Source organism: Pleurodeles waltl, chromosome 5 (genome assembly GCF_031143425.1).
Source record: "Pleurodeles waltl isolate 20211129_DDA chromosome 5, aPleWal1.hap1.20221129, whole genome shotgun sequence".
Taxonomy (NCBI): Eukaryota; Metazoa; Chordata; class Amphibia; order Caudata; family Salamandridae; genus Pleurodeles; species Pleurodeles waltl.
In genome coordinates, this window is record NC_090444.1 from 1,480,099,882 (window position 1) to 1,480,117,810 (window position 17,929).

Genomic DNA, 17,929 nt, shown 5'->3' on the forward strand with positions numbered 1-17,929 from the left:
CTGCTGTATAGAGACCAACAATCCAGTCTGCACTGGGTGGGCGAATCAATCAATCATAGATTTGTGGAGCGCGGCTAATCACCCATAGGGTCTTAAGGCGCTGTTTGTGGGTGTACTGCTCAGTCAAAGAGCCAGGTTTTAAGGTCCTTCCTGAACTGCTTCAGTGATGCAGTCTGCCTGAGCTTGAGAGGTAGCATGTTCCATGTCTGGGCTCACAGGCAGAAGAACAATCTTCCTCCTGCTGTGCTTTTCCAGATCTTGGGGACGGCTGCAAGGGCGAACTGGGAGGAATGGAGATGTCTGTTGGCTACGTAGAAGGTGAGGTGGTGGTTGAAGTATGCTGGGCCTATGTTGTGTAGTGCCTTGTAGGTGTGGTTCAGCAGTTTGTATGTGATGCACTTGGTGACTAGAAGCCAGTGTAGGTCTCTTAGGCGGGAGGAAATGTAACTGTATCAGAGGATGTCCAGGATCAGTCTGGCTGCTGTGTTCTGGACTCTTTGTAGTTTCTTGGTGATGGTGGCCTAGAGTGCGTTACCGTAGTCCAGTTTGCTGGTGATGAGTGAGTGGGTGACTGTCTTCCTCGTGTCAGAGGTAATCCACTTGAAAATTTTCTATAGGAGTCAGGAAGCGTGAAAGCAGGACGAAGAGATAGCGTTGACTAGGCAGGTCATGGATTGAGGGGAGTCCAGGAAGATGCCCAGGTTGTGTGAGTGGTCCGTGGGGGAATTTCCCAGAGAGGTGGGCCACCAGGAATCCTTCCAGGCAGAAGGAGTGGAGCCGTTTACCAGGATCTCTATCTTGTGTGAGTTGAGTTTGAGATAGTTTGCCTCCATCCAGGCAGTGACTGCTCTCATCCCGTTGTGGAAATTTCTCTTGGCTTTTGCATAGTCCTTGGACAGATTGAGTATCAGTCGGGTGTCATTGGCATAGGAGACAATGTTTAGGCCGTGTTGTTTGATGATCTTGGCAAGCGGGGCCATGGAGAATTTGAAAAGCCTTGGGTTGAGTTTAGATCCTTGGGGCACTCTGCAGCTGGTGTTTTTGGGTTCTGACATGAAGGGCAGTAGTCTGACACTTTGTGTTCTTTAAGTGAGTAAGAACATGATCCAATCCAGTCCTTTATATCGGGTGCCGGCGTTGTGTAGTCTGTCGCAGAGGGTGGAGTAGGAGACTGTGTCAAATGCAGCGGAGAGGTCAAGGAGGATGAGTGCCTCCATGGTCCAGTATGATAACTATGTCATTGGTGGCTGCTAAGAGTGCAGGTTCAGTGCTGAGGTTGCTTCTAAATCCAGATTGGGATAGATCCAGTATACAGTGTGTCTCAAGGTATTCGGTGAGTTGCTGGTTGACAGCTTTCTCCATTATCTTGGCTGGCAAAGGAAGAAGAGAAATGGGTCTGTGGTTCTTCAGATCCCTAGGGTTGGTGGTGGGTTTCTTGACATCAGCTCTAGGAGCTGTAAGTTTGCAGATCCAAAATGACTAGGAGTTTTCAATGATTATAATATAGTAGCAAAGATTTCCAAAGTTCCCAATTTGTGGCCTGAACATAGTTTGCAGTTTCTCAGCTTCCCTCCACATATGTCCATTCATGGGATTTCTATCATGTGTCAGTAGCTAATTAAATTGGTTCTACCCTTTTTCTGGCAAGTATTGTGAAATCTTGTTGCACAGGTGTCCCACGAGCAATTTCCATCAACGTGCATACAATTCTTAAGTTTTTCTGCAGTGATTCAATACTCACATGGAAACAGTACGTCAAAACATACTTGTACAAATAGTTTTGAAAGTGCAAGAAATTAAAGTAGCACAAAGGTAATGTTTTTCACCAAGAGAATGCTTTTCACCAGAAAGACCTACTGATACAGAACTTCATGACCTTTGTGTGTTGCTCTTTTAACTTGACTAAGTTTGTTGGTACATAGCACACAAAAGGTGCAGTCGATAGCAGTAACATAGGCACCTGGTGAACATCTTTATTTCAAACCCACAAAAATGAAGGTACAAAAAAGCTGTGCATCGAGCTCCAGTACACATGTTCTGATTATTTGGAGGGGTGCCAGAATTTTTGTTTTCTCTGTATTTGTGCCTTTGTGTGGTTCAGTATTGCGCTATTTGTGTACCCATACACATATGTGTGATTGGGTGCCATTATATATGTACACATGCTCCTGTTGTGCTGTCAGTTTGTGACACCACTACAAAACAAGCTTTGATAAAGCAAATCATTTTACGCACTAGGGAACTTAGTAAATGTTAGAAATGGGGTTTCTGGTTGGTTAGGGTATGCACCTAAACAAGCAGAACCCACCCAATCTCGTCAGGGCAAGGGAGTTACATGTCCAAGATAACCCCTGCTGACCACCTTGGTAGCTTGGCACGAGCAGTCAGGCCTAACCCGGAGGTAATGTGTAAAGCGTTTGTACAACACACACAACACAGGTGACGCAAAATTTACATCACAAAGTAAACACAACACTGAGCTATGTAAAAATAAACTGCATTGCACAAAACATAATTAGACCAACATTACACATAAGTAATACCCTGCTACCTTAGCAGTTGTCAGAATGTTACACAAGTTACTAATACTCTGCAAGAATACACAGCTGTCACATTAGAACTCGTAAGTACTCAGGATTCTACAACATAAGCAGTAGTCAGGAATTACAGTAAGAATTCTATGCACTTGTCATGAATGCCTCATAAATACCCATAAAAGGAACATTACAGAACATATCACAAGTCATAAAAATACATATCAGCATGTCATGCCCATAAAAGGAACATTAGCACATATATGTAATGGCAGGAAAAGCAGGTAAAACATATAGACCCCCCAAGGTCTATACTAGGCTCATTGAGCCACTATAGCTCTAAAAAGTACCTGGTTTCCTAATGAAGAGGCATTCCCAGTGCCTAGAAGAGCATGGGGGGCCCCCGGTGCTCCTGCGCGCACTACGGGGGCCACACAGTGCTCCTGGGGGAGAGGGGTGGTCCGCACCCTCTCTTTGTGGAAAACGAGCCCCTCTGGGGGCCCGTAATTTGATTTGGATTGGGGCCTGCCTCGGCCTCCTCACACCGTGTCCTCGGGGTGGGGGCCAGGCAAGGCCAAACAACAATTAGGGGCGAGCAGAAGGGGGGGCCTCTGTTGAGGTGTCCCTTCCCGGTTTAAAAGAACAATGCCTGTTTTATTTAAAAAGAGAAAAAGGAGCGTCCTGCTCCTAATGCAGAGACCGGGGAAGTGGGGCGCTCCCCATGCCTTCCCCGAGTCCTGCAATACGGCTTCTTGGAAGCTCAGACCTCTCAGGGGCCCAAGAAAGCACTTGCCCGCACCCGATGTGGTGCGCGAGTGTCCCAAGCTGTTCCTGGGCCGCCGTGGTGATTCCGAAGGAATTGGAGGCAGCTGGTGCCTCAGGGCGCTCCCGAGAGCAGACCGTGCCCTGGGAGCCCCGACAGGAGCATATTTGCTCGTCTGGACTTCTTCTCGTGCCGCGGGGGCACTGAACACAGCGCGATCCTCGTGCTGGAGATGAATATGACACCCGGGTCGCAGCGTTGATTTGGGGGCTATTGAGAGGATGCTTTTCAAAGCGCTAGAGCCCAAATCTGCAGCCTGGGCTGCGGCTGTGATTCTCTTCAGTTAGAAAAGCGCACCTTAGAAAAATCGCTTCACAGGCACCCAAGAGCGCTCCCAAGGCACTATGCAGCCGAGGCAGCACTCCTTGTGCTGAAGAGACTTTTCAGAGGTCAGGGGCCACAGCACCCTGCCCCTTGAGACAACTGGTGCAGAAGGGGGTGCAGGGCTGGAGAACCCAGCAGTAGGTCAGCACAACAAGGGGGTGCCAGCACTGGCAGTTCCTCCTGGTGACCAGGCAGGTCATAGGTCAGCACAACAGCAGCAGTCTAAGGTGGTCCTAGTGAGTCCTTTCAACAGCGCCTGTCCAGCTCCAGGTAAGGTTCCTGGAGTTCCCAGAATGTCCAAAGTGAGGTCAGATGATGTCTAAATTGTGGGGAAAATTCCCCTGTACTTATACTTAGTTTTCAGTGTGTTTTACAATGGGGAGGTGAGGGGGTTCCAAACAGTTACAACTGGTTCTGGGAGTGCCCATTCTCTCCTCCAGCACAGGCTCCAAACATCAGAGGGGGGTAAACGACCCTATTGTGTGAGGCCAGGGCACGGCCTTTACAAATGCAGGTGTGCCCCGCCTCTCCCTTCTCTCAGCCCAGGAAGGCTTTACAATATGTAGATGTACCTCTGTGACACCTCCACCCTCCCTGTATACAGGCTGTCTGAAAAGTATGCACAAAGCCCCAACTGTCCGTCTGCCCAGATGTGGATTAGAGGCAAGCTGCAAAACACCAAAGTCATAAGCATGGATAAATGTGCACTTTCTAGAAGTGGCATTTCTGTGATAGCAATAAAAATACACCTACACCAGTAAGCAGCATTTCTCATCACTATCTCTCAACCAAACGAAACATGCCTACGCTGCCCCTCATAAATCAGACAATGCCCCTTACACGTAAGGCAGGGCATTTCCAATGCAATCCTATGACAGGGCAGCACTCACAGCAGTGAGTCACCAAGTTAGGCTGTTTGTCACTACCAGGACAGGCCACGCAACATGGCACATGTCCTGCCATCTACATACATGGCACCCTGCCCAAAGGGCTAGCTAGGGCGTACTTTAGGGGTAACTTACATGTAGTAAAAGGGGAGTTCTGGGCCTGACAAGTAAATTTAGATGGCAGGTCCCTGTGGCAGAAAACTGTGCACACAGGCCCTTCACTAGCAGGCCTTAGATAGATTTGACAGGCTACTTCAGTGGGTGGCGCAAGCAGCACTGCAGGCCCACTAGGGACTTATAGGTAAATTAAATATGTCAATTAGGTATAAGCCAGTCATACCAATTTTGTAAGGGAGTGCACATACATTTTAGCACTGGTTAGCAGTGAAAAGTGCTCAGGGTCAAAACGTCGGCCAACAAAGGTCAGAAAAATAAGGAGGCAAAATGTCTAGGGAATGACCCTGTAAAAGGGCCAGGTCCAACAGTAAAGTGATACAATAATACCTACTGGACTAAAAGCAATTGTGCATTTACAGTGAGTGTATAAGTAATGTGGAATAAACTACCCCCGTCGTACAATATAAGATTATATATGGCAAGTCACAGTGGAACTATATAGAGGAACAAGCCCGAACGCTGAGTTTCTTTAAAAGGTTATGGAACTCCAAAGTGACTTGCAATATCCTTACCATGTACGACAGGGGATAATTTATCCCATATAATACATGGTAACACGATCACCCTAAAACCTTGGATCATAGCTCTTTCTCTTTAATATTAAAGAGTGAGCATGTTTGCAAACAACATGAAGACTAAAAGTAAAACCTCTCTTGCAAAAATAAACAAATGAACACATAAAAAAACCTGTAAGATATCGGTGGCAATCAGATATTGGAATCAGTTCCATACAAGTCAGATGTAGAAATATGCAAAAAGATCCTAGCTTTTCTCTAAGGAAAGCAGAAATTAAACATAAAAAATAAACACATTCCCTCTACTTGTCATTGTAAACTATTTAAAAAAAGCAGAAGAAAGAAAAGCAAGTGTTCTGATTTCATTCCTTTAAACAGCTGCTTCAATTATGCTCTGTGATCTGACCTGCTTTTCAACTCGGCTGCTGGCAGCAGGTATTGTTGTATCCCGACTGTAACAACTTATCATAGTCGACTTACGACATAGTAGGGCATATTTATACTCTGCCTGCGCCGAATTTGCGTCACAAATTTTGACGCAAATTTGGCGCACACCCTGCACCATATTTATACTTTGACGCCCGACACTGCGAACACCAAAATTCCGCTGTGTGCGTCATTTTCTAGATGCGTGATACCTCCTTGAGTTAATGACATGCAAAGTAGGCGTTCCTGTCCAAAAAATGACTTAAACACCTGTGCACCATATTTACCCTATCCCTCAACAATCCTGCATGGCTGGGAGGCAGATTCGGAAAATGGCGCGCAGCCCGATTTGCGTAAAAAAATAACACCTGGGACAGGTCAGGCTTTAAAATGGGGCAAACACACCAGTACTTAAGGAGAACACACAAAAGCAACAGCAGAGCTCCAAAAGGAAGACATGGAGGTGCTATTTATCCAGCATGCACGAAGACGCAGAGCACAGGACCAACACCAGCAGCTTCCACCACACCAGCAGGGACCCCAAAGGCAATGCAGAAGGCAGGAGAGGATATTCCGGACCAGGACAACCCTTCTGGGACTCAGGCAACAAGACCTCATCCAGAGGAACAGACTCAACTGGCAAGCCATTTAGCAGCTGCTGCACCACATTGAGCCACAGTTGGCACCCAGCTTGCAGACACCCCACATCATTCAACCAAAGAACAAGCTGCTAGCTGTCCTCCACATGTTGGCAAGTGGCTCTTTTCAAATCACTGGTGCCCTGGTTGTCGGGATCTCACAGCCCTCATTCTCTGCCTTCCTATCCAAGGTATTGGATGCCATCATCTCCCTCACACCCCACCACATCAGCTTCCCCAACACACAGCAGAAGCAGCAGGAGACCAAACAGGGCCTCTACCAAATCAACGGCTTCCCACACGTGCTTGGTACCATTGACTGCACACATGTACGTATTGTGCCACCTGCTGCAACCGAGCATCTACACCGCAACAGGAAGCACACACACTCCATCAATGTACAGGCCATTTTCGATCACCGGGGTTTGATCACCAACATCGTGGCAAAGTATCCTGGGAGTGTACATGATTCATTCATCTTCCGCCACTGCACCAATCATCAATCAATACTTCCAGGATGGACGATATGGCAATGGCCTACTTGTTGGTAAGTACAGAAACCTACTTATATACACACAGCACAGCAACCCTGCAGGACACACAACACATACACCACTACATTGACATGTGGCCAGGAAGACACTGAGGTTGTGACACTGCTAGTCATGTTTGATATCCTGACCCAATGGGATACACACCTAGGGACAAATGACAGATGCAAATAACAACAGATACCAGTCCTAAGACACAATGGAACAATTTAAAACCTCACAGTGACAATGACATCCCCTTAACTGCCAGTACAACTTGGAAGATTAATCTTACAATATCACATCAATAACACTCAATCACACACCCTTCCAAACAATATGTACTGTGTAAGGGGTATTCAATGTGTTTCGCTGCAGGTATAACACCATGAAACACATAGCATGATGATGATGACTCTAATGAATGGGACATGGAATTATTGAGGCTGTACCAACATCTCACATCACTCCTGGGCTGACATTGCCCACTACCAATAAGCAAGTGTACTGTGCTAAGAACACATATTGATGTGACAATATTGCAAAGTGCAAATTCCTACACATACGGTTTGAGACAATTACAGATATACACAACAGATGTACAGGCATAGGGACCTTATGACAATTAAACGGTCAACCCCACAACCAAGTTAGCCAGCTGAACTGGACCAGGTTCAGAAGTGTAGGTACTCATTTAAACATGAGTCAACTCGGTAAGGCAGTTAAATAGGTATGCAGAGAACTTGTCACACATGGGATATTTGTGCATTGTCAATTGTCAACACGCCAGTGCTGCCAACTTATGGAGATGTGTTGTACATTGTCACTGTTGGACTTTTGCTTATGCAGGGTCATCCCCAGACTTTTTTGCCTCCTGCCTCCTATTTTTTTCTGACATGTTGCTGTTGGCTTTTCGACTCTGAGCACTTTACCACTGCTAACCAGTGCTAAAGTGCATATGCTCTCCTGTCTAAATTGTATGTAAGTGGTTTATCCATGATTGGCATATTTGATTTACTAGTAAGTCCCTAGTAAGGTGCACTAGAGGTGCCAGGGCCTGTAAATCAAATGCTACTAGTGGGCCTGCAGCACTGGTTGTGCCACCCACATAAGTAGCTCTGTAATCATGTCTCAGACCTGCCACTGCAGTGTCTGTATGTGTATTTTTACACTGTAAATTCGACTTGGCAAGTGTACCCACTTGCCAGGCCTAAACCTTCCCTTTCCTTACATGTAAGGCACCCCTAAGGTAGGCCCTAGGTAGCCCCAAGGGCAGGGTGCAGTGTATGGATAAGGTAGGACATATAGTAATGTGGTTTATATGTCCTGACAGTGAAATACTGCCAATTTCGTTTTCACTGTTGCAAGGTCTGTCTCTCTCATAGGATAATATGGGGGCTACCTTTAAATATGATTAAAGTGTAGATTCCCCTAGAGAGTAGATGGACATGTGGAGTTTGGGATCCCTGAACTCACAATTTAAAAATACATCTTTTAGTAAAGTTGATTTTAAGATTGTGAGTTTGGAAATGCCACTTTTAGAAAGTGAGCATTTTCTTGCTTAAACCATTCTGTGACTCTGCCTTGTTTGTGGATTCCCTGTCTGGGTCAGTTTGACAGTTGGGTTGTTTTTCACCTCACACCAGACAGTGACACAAAGGGAGCTGGGGTGTAATCTGCATTTCCTGATTAGCCATCTCTGCTAGGAGGGAGGGGTGGAGTGGTCACTCTCATCTGAAAGGACTGTGCCTGCCTCTGACAATGCTGTCTCCAACCGCCTGGTGTGTGTCTGAGGCCTTGCCTGGGCAAGGCAGGATTTCACAAGAAGGTGTGAGTCCCCTTTGAAGAAAGGTGACTTCAAAGACTAAAATGGGTATAAGAAGGGCACCCAAACTTACAAACTTCAGAAACACTTCTGGAACCAAGAGGAACCTCTGCCTGGAGAAGAGCTGATAGCTGAGGAAAACGTGCTGCCCTGCCTGTGACTGTGCTTTGTGGAGCTTTCCTGCAGTGCTGCTTCTGCCAGAGTAAGAGGGCAAAGACTGGACTTTGTGTGCCTTCCATCTTGAAGAAGAAATCTCCAAGGGCTTGATGTAGAGCTTGCCTCCTGTTGTTGAAGTCTCAGGGATAGCAAAGACTTCTTCCTGCCAGCACCTGGAGTCTCTGGAGAGACCCCTACTCTGCTCTGTGGTGCCCTTCCAGTTCCTGGGACCCTGAAAGGAGAGGCTGGCAGCCTAAGGACAAAAATACACGCACCGAGCGCCGTGCGGAGAAAAGATCGACGCGAATCCGATCGCGGCTGAGAAAACGACGCGACGCCGGCTCCGCAGCTGAGAAACGACGCCGCAGGAAACGCGACCGGAGAATCGACGCCCGGAGCAGGAGAAACGACGCGCAGCATCGCTGACGAAGGCTGAGAGATCGCAACCTGCGCCGCGGGACTTTCGGACCGTCGCGTGGCTGGCTTTTTCGACGCGCATCGCCGTGCCGAGTTGTTTTCGACGCACATAACCGTGCAGGGTTATTTTCGACGCACACCGCCCGTGCGGGGTTATTTTTGACGCAAACCAGGTACATTTACACGCTAGCAGCGCTAGTGTGTTGTTACAACTACCTAAAGACTCTTTTTATTTTAAACCTTTAAAAAATCATAACTTGACTTGTGTATGTTGGATTTTTGTCGTTTTGGTCTTGTTTTGTCTAGATAAATATTTCCTATTTTTCTAAACTGGTGTTGTGTCATTTTGTAGTGTTTTCATTAAGTTACTGTGTGTGTTGGTACAAATACTTTACGCCCAGCACTCTGAGGTTAAGCCTACTGCTCTGCCAAGCTACCAAGGGGGTAAGCAGGGGTTAGCTGAGGGTGATTCTCTTTTATCCTAACTAGAGTGAGGGTCCTTGCTTGAACAGGGGGTAACCTGACTGTCAACCAGAGACCCCATTTCTAACATTGGTGACCAGCGGTCGGGATTGGACTTGTATTTGTACTTGACATACAGTAATTAAGTGTACACTACTGTTTTGATCTCAGACCACTACGTGACCACATACTACTTGTTTGGTGATCTTTTGATTTTTCTCTTAAGGACTCTTTTTATTCTACTTCCATGATTTTGCTGATCCCTTGACTGATTCTTTTTACTTCATTGGGAAATTATTTTTTTTCTGCCTTTTGGAACTTTGCACTTGTGACCATCATGTCTCAATCTGGAGATGCAACAGCTGGAGCTGTGTTTGAAATGGAGAAACTGAAGGAGTACTCAGTTGCTCAATTGAAACAGTTCCTTAAAGATCTTGACTGTCCCACTGAGAGCTCCACCAGGGAGGGGGAGCTGCAACAGGCACAGAGGGCTTGGGTGACAATCAAGAAGGCTGGAGGGCACGCAGAGGAGGAGAATATGGGTGGGGAAGTGCAGAGGATACACAGTGGTGTAGTGGAGGAACCTGTTACGCCTGGGGGGAGGGTCCCCAGGAGGGATGGCAGGGTGTCACCCAAGGGTCTGACTCCTGAAGAGTTACAGGACAGACAGGCAGAGAGGGAGTACCAATGGGAGCTGAAAAAGCTCGATTGGGAGTTGGAAGAAAGGAGGAGGAACTTAGAGATTAAAAAAATGATTTATGCTTACGAGCTTAAATTGAAAGAGCTGGAAGTCATGAGGGCTGAGTCCAGCTGGAATGGTGGCAGCAACAATTGTATATCCAGTGAGGCTGCAGAAGTGCACATGCCCAGAGAGGTGGTGCCCTACTTGAAGGAGGGAGTTAACACACGCCAGGAGGTTCAGGGGTATGAGGTAGCTCCAGTGATGCACAGGGTCCCTGAGGTGGATTGGGGAACTGGCATGGGGAGTCATATTCCTACTGGTGGGAGGGACACTCTACTGACTCTAGGTGAGAGTGACAGGGAGAGGGGTTCCCCCCAGGTAGAAGTCCTGGTTATGGAGTGTGAAGACATCCCAGAAGAGTGTGGGTTGAGTGTCAGGGACAGTCAGGTACTGTCTCACCAGTCTCAGGAGGGTGATGTGGGGTGCTTTGTCAAAACAGAGTCACTGGATGGTTGGGTGAAGGGTACTTTGGTTAATTCATGCGAGGGGCTGAGTGATGTAATTGCTGGAGAGCATATGTCTAGTCCTTATTTTCCAGAGCTATGCCAACACCAGGTGGAGTGTGAGTTCTCTGACCCCAGGGAGCTTACAATGGAGGCAGACTTCTGGGTGAGTACCAGAGAGTCTGAAGAGGCATTTGGGGGTGCTCCTGAGAGGAGTGGTCTAGGTAGTTCCCAACCAGGTGAGGTAGGGAAGGATTGTAGTGTCCCAGGTAGGTCCCAGTGTAGTGGGATGGGTGAGGGACCCCATGTCCAGTCTCAGAGGAGAGGGAATGGGGATGGGTTGAGGCCCAAGGTGCCCGAGATCCGGTCCCAGGTCCTGGAAGGTTCCCTGCGGGAACACCAGGAGGGGAGCCTAGCCTGTACCATAGGGCCATCTGTTGAGGGAGACCCCACAGTGTCAGGAGAACTTGGGGGGGCGGCTGTAGCCAGCGTCCCACCAGTTCTGGTGTCTGGCAGTACCACTCCTAGTGAGGGGGTGCAGAAGTCCAGACAGAGGGTTGAGAGGGGGTTGCGGACCCCAGTGGAGAACCTGGAGGGTCAGGGGTCAGCTCTGAGAGCAGAGCCCCCCATGAATGACCTTGGTGAGACCATCTCTGGGTTGGGGGGAATCCAGACTCTGTCAGATGGGCAGAGGTCAGGGGACCTGCGCCAGCCAGACTCTTGTGTGGCCCTTCGGGACAGTGTGTCCCTTGAGGGGGGTAAGTGTGCCCCCCTGGAAGTCCTGGTGTGCCAGGCAATGGTTCAACCGCAGGGTGGTGACTCTGGGTTGAATGATCAGGTTCAGGGGGTAAACTCTGACCTGATGGGGGGTAAGTGTGCTCCCAAGGAAGTCCTGGTGTGCCAGGCAGTGGTTCAACCGCAGGGTGGTGACCCTAGGTTGGATGACCAGGTTCAGAGGGTAAACTCTGACCTGGTAGGGGGTAGGTATGCCCCCCAGGAAGTCCTGGTTTGCCAGGCAGTGATCCAGTCTGTGGGAACAGACCCTGGATTGGGAGGCCAGGTTAAGGGTGTCCCCCCTGACCTGGAGGAAGGGGCTACTGCTAACAGTGCCCCTACCATGTTGTCTTCTGGGGGGGCCACTCCTAGTTGGGTGGTTCAGGACCCCAGAAGAGAGGGCAGGGGGAGGGAAGCCTCACCCCTGGCCCTGGTCCAACCTGAAGGTACAGACCCCAGGTTGGAGGATCAGTTGCAGGTTAACATCCCTGCACTGGTGGAAGAATTGTGCAGGACTGCTTCTACAAGCACCCTGACAGTTTTTGACTCTGGGGGTGCCGCTTCTGCAGGGAGGTTACAGAGCCCCAGAGGGGAGGACCAGGGTCAGGTTGTCATCCCTGACCTGGTGGAAGAGAGAGTGGTCAAAGGGTGCCAGGCACCTGGGGCTACCACCCCCCACTCTCCACAGTCACAGTGGTTAGAGAGGCCTGAGGTCGGGCTCTCATCCCTGACAGTTGTCTGGGGCCACTGTGGCTTGCTGTCCTGGTGGACAGAGTTGCCCCTGGGGGGGGGAGGACGAGAGTCACACCCCGGGGGTGGAGTGGGCAACACCACTGTGTTGGCCCTGGTGGTACTATCTGCCCATTGCAATACATCTGTGAGCAAAGTAAAGTTAGGTGTTGCACAGATGGTGTCTGTAGATGTGGAGAAGGGTTCCCCATGGGTTAGCTTAGTGGGCCCTGAGAGTATGGACAGAGGGATCCAACTGGAGTCAGGAAGGCGTAGAACTGGAACATGCCCCTGCTGTTGTGGGCCTGGGTCCCTGTTCTATCGCCCCAATCAGGGAAGTACATCAAGGTATTGATTGTTCTCCCCTGGCTTTAGGCTGGTAGGGGGTCGTGTTGGACTTTTGCTTATGCAGGGTCATCCCCAGACTTTTTTGCCTCCTGCCTCCTATTTTTTTCTGACATGTTGCTGTTGGCTTTTCGACTCTGAGCACTTTACCACTGCTAACCAGTGCTAAAGTGCATATGCTCTCCTGTCTAAATTGTATGTAAGTGGTTTATCCATGATTGGCATATTTGATTTACTAGTAAGTCCCTAGTAAGGTGCACTAGAGGTGCCAGGGCCTGTAAATCAAATGCTACTAGTGGGCCTGCAGCACTGGTTGTGCCACCCACATAAGTAGCTCTGTAATCATGTCTCAGACCTGCCACTGCAGTGTCTGTATGTGTATTTTTACACTGTAAATTCGACTTGGCAAGTGTACCCACTTGCCAGGCCTAAACCTTCCCTTTCCTTACATGTAAGGCACCCCTAAGGTAGGCCCTAGGTAGCCCCAAGGGCAGGGTGCAGTGTATGGATAAGGTAGGACATATAGTAATGTGGTTTATATGTCCTGACAGTGAAATACTGCCAATTTCGTTTTCACTGTTGCAAGGTCTGTCTCTCTCATAGGATAATATGGGGGCTACCTTTAAATATGATTAAAGTGTAGATTCCCCTAGAGAGTAGATGGACATGTGGAGTTTGGGATCCCTGAACTCACAATTTAAAAATACATCTTTTAGTAAAGTTGATTTTAAGATTGTGAGTTTGGAAATGCCACTTTTAGAAAGTGAGCATTTTCTTGCTTAAACCATTCTGTGACTCTGCCTTGTTTGTGGATTCCCTGTCTGGGTCAGTTTGACAGTTGGGTTGTTTTTCACCTCACACCAGACAGTGACACAAAGGGAGCTGGGGTGTAATCTGCATTTCCTGATTAGCCATCTCTGCTAGGAGGGAGGGGTGGAGTGGTCACTCTCATCTGAAAGGACTGTGCCTGCCTCTGACAATGCTGTCTCCAACCCCCTGGTGTGTGTCTGAGGCCTTGCCTGGGCAAGGCAGGATTTCACAAGAAGGTGTGAGTCCCCTTTGAAGAAAGGTGACTTCAAAGACTAAAATGGGTATAAGAAGGGCACCCAAACTTACAAACTTCAGAAACACTTCTGGAACCAAGAGGAACCTCTGCCTGGAGAAGAGCTGATAGCTGAGGAAAACGTGCTGCCCTGCCTGTGACTGTGCTTTGTGGAGCTTTCCTGCAGTGCTGCTTCTGCCAGAGTAAGAGGGCAAAGACTGGACTTTGTGTGCCTTCCATCTTGAAGAAGAAATCTCCAAGGGCTTGATGTAGAGCTTGCCTCCTGTTGTTGAAGTCTCAGGGATAGCAAAGACTTCTTCCTGCCAGCACCTGGAGTCTCTGGAGAGACCCCTACTCTGCTCTGTGGTGCCCTTCCAGTTCCTGGGACCCTGAAAGGAGAGGCTGGCAGCCTAAGGACAAAAATACACGCACCGAGCGCCGTGCGGAGAAAAGATCGACGCGAATCCGATCGCGGCTGAGAAAACGACGCGACGCCGGCTCCGCAGCTGAGAAACGACGCCGCAGGAAACGCGACCGGAGAATCGATGCCCGGAGCAGGAGAAACGACGCGCAGCATCGCTGACGAAGGCTGAGAGATCGCAACCTGCGCCGCGGGACTTTCGGACTGTCGCGTGGCTGGCTTTTTCGACGCGCATCGCCGTGCCGAGTTGTTTTCGACGCACATAACCGTGCAGGGTTATTTTCGACGCACACCGCCCGTGCGGGGTTATTTTTGACGCAAACCAGGTACATTTACACGCTAGCAGCGCTAGTGTGTTGTTACAACTACCTAAAGACTCTTTTTATTTTAAACCTTTAAAAAATCATAACTTGACTTGTGTATGTTGGATTTTTGTCGTTTTGGTCTTGTTTTGTCTAGATAAATATTTCCTATTTTTCTAAACTGGTGTTGTGTCATTTTGTAGTGTTTTCATTAAGTTACTGTGTGTGTTGGTACAAATACTTTACGCCCAGCACTCTGAGGTTAAGCCTACTGCTCTGCCAAGCTACCAAGGGGGTAAGCAGGGGTTAGCTGAGGGTGATTCTCTTTTATCCTAACTAGAGTGAGGGTCCTTGCTTGAACAGGGGGTAACCTGACTGTCAACCAGAGACCCCATTTCTAACAGTCACCTAGCCAAATCAAAGGGGCTCACTGATGTTTAACACATCCAATTGCATATGTTAAATTGGATGGGATGTCCAGGCCAAATAGATGTAACCGTGTTACCATCAATGTGGAATTGATTCTGTGTATGGAAGTATCATGTCACCCCCAGTTAAGACACGTGGACACTTCTTTCACATGACATAATGCATGGGAGTACACAATGTACTGCAAGTCTACAAAAATACAGCTGACATCCGGTCAATCAGCTAAACACCAGTTCAGATAATAAAACATCCCAATGCTGACGGTACATCCTAGAAGCCTAGGATTCCACACAATAACACAAACACAGATGAGTCACAGACAACACAAGAGAACAACTGCCATGCAAAGTGATAATCATGGTGCAAGCTCCATCAAACGTTTTCACTTGTTTTCACTTTCAGCTGATCAGGGGTATGGGATCCAGCCATAGATCATGACCCCATTTGCAAACCCAAGCACTGCAGCAGAGCGTGCCTATAATGAGGCACATCAGAGGACATGCACCACAGTAGAGAGGACCTTTGGCATCCCGAAGTCAAGATTCAGGTGCCTCGACATCACCGGAGGCAGCCTCCTTTACTCACCTGAAATGGTCTGCAAGATCATTTTGACCTGTGCCATCCTGCACAACATTTGTGTAAGAAGGAACATTCCCCTCTATGAACCAGACCCACAAATGCCTTAAGAGGAGGAAGAGGAGGATGTTGTCCATCAACATGAGGGGACCATTCAAACACTGCAGCAGGATTGCGTTGGAGAAAACACATTGTACAAAACTTCTTTTAACTCTAGTCTCTATCATCAATGTCTTACCATATGTCATTAAACACCTAATCTAATCACTAAATCATGGTCTAGGTAATAATTTATGCATCACATGATCCCTAGAAATCATAATCAGAGTTTAGCCTCATGGAGCATTGCAGATATACAGATTAGAATTCTGAAAAAGGCACATCACATTTGATAGGTATGAATGTACACCCAACTTCACACAGTGTATAAATGACATATATCCTGTCAATTTCACATTTGAAGGACAATATCAGAGTAGCACAGCTATGGCACACATCCATGTTGGCAACATGGTTCATTGCAGCATATGGCACACAACTAAAACACCAACAATCATAAGGTAAAAAACTGCTTCATACATGAGGCAGTGGATGTGCTATTGCATTGGTAACAGGAATGTATGACCAGACCCTTGGCAGCAGTAAGTGTGACATGAGCTATTGCTGCAAGGAGTATGTGTGACAAGAAGTCCATGTAAGCTGCAAATGGACAGCACGAGTGCCCCAGGTATGACAAGCATTGCTCACAAGACATGCCCTGCGCATGCCATCCTAGGTTGTAAGTCCTGCCACTGCCATGTTTTCATTCTCTCCCCACCCTTCTCTAGGGGGCCCTGTAAATGGACTATTTGTACCCTGATAATCCTTCATCTACACACACCCAGACTCACATTCTGAATCCAGTCTTCTTCCATCTTTAGTATGGTATGCCATAGTCATGGTTCATCTGTCTGCATGGACTTCAGGTCCGATAATGCACTGCCTGGTAGTCTGTAGGGGGGACTCTAAACCTAATAAGTACACTGTTCCAAACAAACTAAACACAGGGGACTAGAAAGGACTGCAGTGCAAATGTTATAGGGGTGCCCTCAAGCATCACGTTAGGATGTCAAGCATCATCATTGGGCTAACCCCTCGCCAGACTGGCACTGCAATGTCTGACGGGCCTCCAACGGAAGGATGGAGGCTCTTCAACCAAGAAGATGATTAGTCAAAGACTGCAGCCCATATTGACAGGGGAAATGAAGGAGAGACACAAGTCTAAAATTAGCTCTAATCCTCTTATTAGTTTTAATAATTTCAATAGGGATTAGGCCAAGATTAAAAGATTTGACCATATGTTAGGAGCAAACTACTTGCCTCCTCTCTAGCTTTGAAGGAGTATTGGTAACATTGTTTTCCTGTATACTCCGTGTTGTGCTTTTAATCTTGGCCTAAGTTGTTGTTTTTGAAGTCGTTTTTTCATCGTACAGTCGTCTGTAGGACCTGTAATCACCTGTCCATTGCTTCCCAAGTGAGGGGTACTGTTGGCCCTTTGAACTTGATTCTCACCTACAGGACTTGTGAGAGACTGAAGCTGCACACACCTGTGAGCACTTCCATGCAGACCAGCCATTTGAACCTGCACTGCCATTGCTGCTGCCTGGAATGGCTTAGAAGCTGCCATTTTATGTATATGCTTGTTGTGCATTGCCATATAAATCACTTGCGTAACACAGGATTTGGGTGATTATGTAACGTTGCAGCCCACAGCACAAATACAGTTTTCATTTTCCACAGAGTTGTTCCAGCTTTTCCCAGTCACAGTCTGCTCACTGTATATTTGCCTTGTTCATGTTAGTTCCTGACAGAGCCTCCATCCTGTTACCCTGATAGGTTCCTGTCTTTGAGTTACCATAAAGGTTCCCTGTGGTAACATTTGTCTCATAGTTGCTTTCCATGCACTCACTTTCCTCCTGGGGTATTGTGTCAGGTAGGTCTACGATGAATCCTCAAATAGATTGTATAGTGTAATCTGTTTATTTATCGTATCATGGTCTGGGAAATGTCTTCAAATACCCTAATTCCGGCCCTACCCCTTGTCTGGGTTTCATGTATGCATGAGTGACAATCAGTGACAGTGTACCATGGCTGTTGCATGGATTGGGTATGGTACCTCCAGCACAACAAACAACGTTTGCTAATGTGCATGAGAGGACAAAACATGTTAGTGCCCTGACGGTCCACACACAGATTCACATCAGCCCCAACCTATTGATGGGGCTTGCATGGTGAATAGCTGTGAGATTAATCAGCACAGAGGCACTGATGTTCCCGGTTGCAGTGGGAATTTTAGAAGCCAACCTGTGTACAAATGTTGTGATGAAACCTGCAGGTTTCAAATTACCGATTCATTAACTTTGTGAGAACACC